This window comes from Phoca vitulina, unplaced genomic scaffold (genome assembly GCF_004348235.1).
Source record: "Phoca vitulina isolate PV1807 unplaced genomic scaffold, GSC_HSeal_1.0 scaffold1, whole genome shotgun sequence".
Taxonomy (NCBI): domain Eukaryota; kingdom Metazoa; phylum Chordata; class Mammalia; order Carnivora; family Phocidae; genus Phoca; species Phoca vitulina.
Genome location: NW_022589704.1, coordinates 8,464,384 through 8,470,953, shown reverse-complemented (window position 1 = coordinate 8,470,953; position 6,570 = coordinate 8,464,384).

The following is a 6,570-nucleotide window of genomic DNA, read 5'->3' as shown; positions in this document are numbered from 1 at the left end:
TCCTAAACTGGAAGGAAGGAGAATAGGAAAAACAATTTGCCTACATATTTTAGATTTGGTACCTCACTAAAGACTTACCTAACTAAACTGATCAATGACAACTCAAAAGAAAGCAGAAATCCATTTCACCTATGAATAAAGATGCAACGTTCAAATAAAATATAGCAATTTGAGCAAATTGAATGAAGCAGTGTAGTAAAAAAAAAAATATTCACAGTAGGATTTAACCCTGGAATGCAAGGATGTTTCAAGGTAAAGAAATAGGTCAAACTAACAGACTAAAGGAAGAAAAACCATGTAATTTGAAATAAAGCCTATCTGTGAAAATGAAACATTTGATGACAAGTGACCAAGCATTCTTATTAAAATCAGTAATAAGAGGGTGCCTGGCTGGCTCAGTCCCTAGAGCATGAGGCTCTTGATCTCTGGGTGGTGAGTTCCAGCCCCATGAGTGGCCTAGAGTTTACTTAAAATAAAAAAAAAATAAATATATATATTTTTAAATCAGTAATAAGAGCTTGGGATTTGAATGTCATTCCTAAGGAACAAAGAGCAAAATCTGTAAATGAAATTAAGACATACTTGACTATAAACAATTTAAAACTTCTGGATGCAAGATTGTCTGCAAACAAATTTAAAATATAAGGAATAGGGGTGCCTGGGTGGCTCAGTTGTTAAGCATCTGCCTTCGGCTCAGGTGATGGTCCCAGGGTCCTGGGATCGAGCCCCGCATCGGGCTCCCTGCTCGGCGGGAAGCCTGCTTCTCCCTCTCCCACTCCGCCTGCTTGTGTTCCCTCTCACGCTGTCTCTCTCTCTCTGTCAAATAAATAAGTAAATTCTTAAAAAAAAAAAGAAATTAAAACATCAAACAACAAGTGTTTGGGGATTATGGGAAACCGGCAAATTGTGTAGGGGAGGATATATATTTTTTTGCTCTACCCTTCTAAGTTCTGGGCTGGGGGCCCTGTAACAAAAGAGATTAACAAGAGAAAAGCATATAAATTTCTTTATCACAAGTTTTATGTAACATGGGAGCCTTCAAAAGGAAATGAAGACCTGAAGAAGCGGGTAAGCCTGAGTGTTTTTATGCTATTTTTGATAGAGACTTATGGGAACATGGATGGGACAAAGGAATATGAGCTCAGTATAGTAAACTAGGGGAAACAAACCTGTTGGTTGAGATTCCTCCTGGTGTCTTAGAGAAAACGGTGCTCCTTTCCTCTGGGTATAGGGAGGGCACCTCTCACATGAGAGCCTATGGCCTGCCTCAGGGAAAGTCAGAGTCCTTCCTGCACCTGCTTTGTGTCAAATGCCTTTAGCTTAAAATATTTAGTATGCCGAGGTGCCATATTTAGGGGTAATTTGTCCCGAACCCCCTTATTACAAACACCCGGAGAGAAATTTGGCAATTTCCAGTCAAGGTAAAAATTCTCATTCCTTACGTTTAGGAATTCCCCTTACAGGTATCTAACCTAGAGGAGCAGTCACACTGATAGACAAATACGTGAATTTTTCTTGCAAACTTAAAAAGAATTTTATTATGGACATTTCCAAACATACATTAAGTAGAGAGAATAAAAAAAATGAATCCACCTTTACCCATCACCCAGCTTTAAAACTTCAATATTTTTTTAAGATCTTATTTATATATTATTTGAGAGAAAGAGAGAGAGATTGAGAAAACGAGTGGGAGGAGGGGCAGAGGGAGAAGCAGACTCCCCGTAGAGCAGGGAGCCCAACGTGGGGCTCGATCCCAGGACCCTGGGATCATGACCTGAACCGAAGACACACGCTTAACCAACTGAGCCACCCAGGCACTCAAAACTTCAATATTTTGCCAATTTTTTCAAACTATTCCTTGCCTCACTTTTCCTCTCTCCTCCCTTCCTTTTTTTTCTTGAGTATTTTAAATTGAATCCTAGGCATCCTATCATTCACCTATAAACACTAATTTAGTATGTGTGGTAACATGCTATTGGCTTGATAACATCTAATAGCTAGTCTGTGTTTGATTTTCTGTCTCAAAAATGTCTTTTTACTGTTGGTTTGCTTGAATTAGGATTCAAAAGTTTCAAAAAAAATTTCAAAAATTTCCACACATTACATTCGGTTGATATGTCTTAAATCATTTTAAATCTATAATAGAGAACCTTATATATATATATGATAGGTGGCACCTGGGTGGTTCAGTCAGTTATGTGTCCAACTCTTGATTTAGTCTCAGGTCATGATCTCAGGGTCGTGAGGTTGAGCGCTGCATTGAGCCCCACATCCAGCCCTGCATCCAGCCCCACATCGAGCCCCACGGCTGACTCTGCACTCAGCGGGGAGTCTGCTTCTCTCCCTCTCCCTCTCCCCCTCCTCTCTCTAATAAGTAAATAAAATCTTTAAATATATATGTAATAGAGAACCTCTTTTATTAAATTTTTAATTTAAATTTAATTAACATATAATGTATTATTAGCTTCAAGGTAGAGTTCAGTGATTCATCAGCTGCATATAACACCCAGTGCTCATTACATCACGTGCCCTCCTTAATGCCCATCCCCCAGTTACCCCATCCCCCCCCCACCTCCCCTCCAGCAACCCTCAGTTTGTTTCCTATAATTAAGAGTCTCTTATGGTTTGTCTCCTTCTCTGATTTCGTCTTATTTTATTTTTCTCTCCTTTACCCTATGATCCTCTGTTTTGTTTCTTAAATTCCACATATGAGTGAAATCATATGATATTTGTCTTTCTCTGACTGACTTATTTCACTTAGCATAATGCCCTCTAGTTCTATCCACATCATTGCAAATGGTAAGATTTCATTTTTTGAAGGCTGGGTAATATTCCACTGTATATATATACCACATCTGCCATTCATCTGTCGATGGACATCTAGGCTCTTTTCATAGTTTGGCTATTGTGGACACTGCTGCTATAAACATTGGGGTGCAGGTGCCCTTTCAGATCACTATGTTCGTATCCTTTGGGTAAATACCCAGTAGTGTAATTGCTAGGTTGTAGGGTAGCTCTATTTTCAACTTTTTGAGGAACCTCCATACTGTTTTCCAGAGTGGCTGCACCAGCTTGCATTCCCACCAACAGTGTAGGAGGGTGTTCCCCTTTCTCCGCATCCTCGCCAACATCTGTCGTTTCCTGACTTGTTAATTTTAGCCATTCTGACCGGTGTGAAGTGGCATCTCATTGAGGTTTTGATTTGTATTTCCCTGATGCCGAGTGATGTTGAGCATTTTTTCATGTGTCTGTTGGCCATTTGTATGTCTTCTTTGGAGAAATGTCTGTTCATATCTTCTGCCCATTTCTTGACTGGATTATTTGTTTTTTGGGTGTTGAGTTTGATAAATTCTTTATAGGTTTTGGATACTAGTCCTTTATCTGATATGTCATTTGCAAATATCTTCTCTCATTCTGTCGGTTGTCTTTTGGTTTTGCTGTGCAAAAGCTTTTTATCTTGATGAAGTTCCAATAGTTCGTTTTTGCTTTTGTTTCCCTTGCCTTTGGAGACCTGTCGAGCAAGAAGTTGCTGCAGCCAAGGTCGAAGAAGAGAACCTCTTTTAAATGTTATCTATTTATTGGAGAAACCAAGTCATTTGTCCTATAGAATTTGTCCTTATTCTGGATTTGGCTGACACCTTTAAGGTATCTTGAACATATTTGTCCACCCTCGGTTCTTGTAAACTGGTAGTTAGATCTGGAGCCTTCATGAGATTAAAGCTCAGGGTTTTTTGCAGTAAGACTTCATGGTTGGTGGCATGTACTTCTTTTGCCTACCTCGAGGGGGCACTTAATGCCCGGTTGTCCCACTTTAGAGATGTTAAAACTGATCAGACAGTTTGGGTGTTCTCGGCTTCATCATCCATTATAACCATTGGTTTTCCACCTGATGGTTCTAGGCAGTTTGTTTTGTAAAGCAAATGATTGAAAACAATCTATTATTCATTATGGGGGCAGGGGATATGTGTGAGGAAATGATCAGAATCAAATTGCCAGAATCTTAACAGAGGTTAATTTCGGTGCTGGGAATAGAAGTACTACTTTCGGGGCACCTGGCTGGCTCAGTGGGAAAAGCATGCAACTCTTGATCTCAGAGTTGTGAGTTCAAGGGTGTAGAGGTTACTTAAATAAATTGGAAAAGAAAATTTTTTAAGTATTACTTTCATTTTTGTACATTTTTTTTTAATTTACTAAAATAGAAACAAAAGAAATCCTGCCTATGCATGTCTAACAAAGGTAAACCAGACAGGGAAAAAGATTGGCGGGAAAATTCCAAATCCAAATTCCAGGAAGAACAGCCACGGAAGTACAGAGAAGGACAGCAGTGAATGTGGAACACAGTCTGCTTTGCTTTGTTTTTGCCTGTCTGATGTCCACGCCTCCTCCCGACAGTCTTCATTCCCTTTAGGGTCTCCTCCCTCCTTCCCTGGATTCAGTTTTGGTGGAATTGCCCTTAAAGATGCTCCACCCTCCCCTGGCCAGAGCTCAGAGGCCAGTCAGACCCCGTCTCCCAGGACTTTGAGTCTTGAGCAGCATCACTTCCTCCTGGACGCCTTCCCTCCCCTGGGGCAGGTGCCCCTTTTCTGTGCCCCCAGAGTCCCAGCTGTCAGAGCACTTACACGCCAGTATATTTGTATGTCCCCGTTCCAGCTCTGTACGATGCCAGGCGCATGGTGCTCAACAGATGTTAGCTGAATGGAAGATGCCCACCTGGCTTTAATGCTGATGAAGGTACATGAATATTAGCTAAAAAGATCCCAGGTCCTCTTGCAGATGTTCCAGAGAACGTGGTAGCAGCTTCCAGGCCTTCCAGTCTCGCCCCAGCCTCGGGCCACTTCTCCTGAGCAAGGGTACTCTTACCCAGTCAGGTATAGCCTGCCATGAGTCCCTCCCCTGGGCCTTGGGCCTCTGTTCATAAACAGCGCCCCTGTTGTCCTTCCCTGCCCTGTGCAGAAGCTTGAAAGAGGGTGAGGTTGGGGTACTGTGTTTCAAGAGGCCACACAGAGGGACAATTACCTTAGAGAGTAACTACCTTCCTCACACTAAACCTTGTAGATTTAGGCACCTGGACACTGTTTGGAAGGATGCTGTTGTCAGTATGGGCCTGGGAGTTTTATTTGGGTGCAGGCAGGTGGCACATTCTCTGTTCAGAGATGTCAATACCTTTCAGTCCAGTCTGGCTTTGGCTCCAGGTCATTCTGACTTTTAAGGGTAATTAGTGGCTGAGCCCAGATTCAAACCTGGGCAGCCGGACTCCAGAGTCCTTGCTCACCACTTCTGTACCCTACTGCTTTGTCAGGGGAAGCACACTCCGGTTCTCTTCTTGTGCTGACGAGGTTTTTAGACTGTTAGAAACATGTAAATATGTCTCTAGGATCAAGTTCCTTAAGTCTGTCCTCATTTTCTTGTCTTAAAAAAGAAAAAAAAGATAGGGGCGCCTGGGTGGCTCAGTCAGTTGAGCATCTGATTCTTGATTTCGGCTCAGGGCATGATATCAGGGTCAGGAGATTGAGCCCCGTGTCAGGCTCTGCACTCAGTGGGGAGTCTGCTTGTCCCTCGCCGTCTGCCCCTCCCCCCTGCTTGTGCGCATGCTCTCTCTCTCTTGCACGCATGCTCTCTCTAAAATAAAATCTTTAAAACGAAAACAGAAACAAACCCCCCACAAAAGATAGTTTTAAAAACAACGAGATAGAGGGACAATGATCATGAAGTACTACAGACTGTTTGTTGTTAGGGGTTTTAACAAACCAGTGATAACATCTGCTCATCTTAGAAATGTGTAAAGATAACCACTAGTAGAACAAACAATGCATAACCTTCAAACCAGTGAACAGATGAATCTGTTAAGGTTCTCAGCTGCAAACAACAGCAAACGACTCTAGCCAACTCAAGCAGAAAAGGAATTTATTGAAAAGCTCTCAGCAGCTCAGAACATCAACAGGAAGGCTGGAAAAGCTGGCAGAGAAAATGGGCAGAAACCAAGGGAGGCTGGGTGGCAGGAGGCCCACGGATCGTCGTGGGTCTCAGTATCACTCGCTCCAGAGAAGGAGTCCCATGTCGGATCATCCAGCTGTCTGAGTGCAAGTCATGGGCCACAGGGTGACATCAGCAGTGGAGAGCATCTGGAAGCCTTTCAGCTTCTGTAGTGAGAGCCTGGGCTTGGTCTCCAATGAGTCATACACTGAGGGGTTCCCACCCCCCTCCCTCCCACATACATGGGGAATGGGAGGCCCTCAGTGGGTGCCAAGCAAAGAACATGCCAGGAGTGGCTCTGGGAGGGGGTGCGGGGGGGGGGGGGGGGGAAGAAGGGGGGGGGGGGAGCAGGGGTTGGGGGGTGGTGAGCTGGTGAGGAAGTAGAGAATAATTTCCGCCTTGTTGATCTTAGGTTTTCCAGCAGTTCTGTTAGGAGCCGTGATTTATGCACACACACAGAAAACCACAGGTGAAGTGCCAAAGAGTGACACTGAAATGTCAGGGCCCCTTTTATTTTGCAAACAAGGGACCAAGGCTGGGAAAGGTGACGCCACCTGGCAAGGAGGTGGCAGCAGGGCTTAGATCAGAACCAGGTCC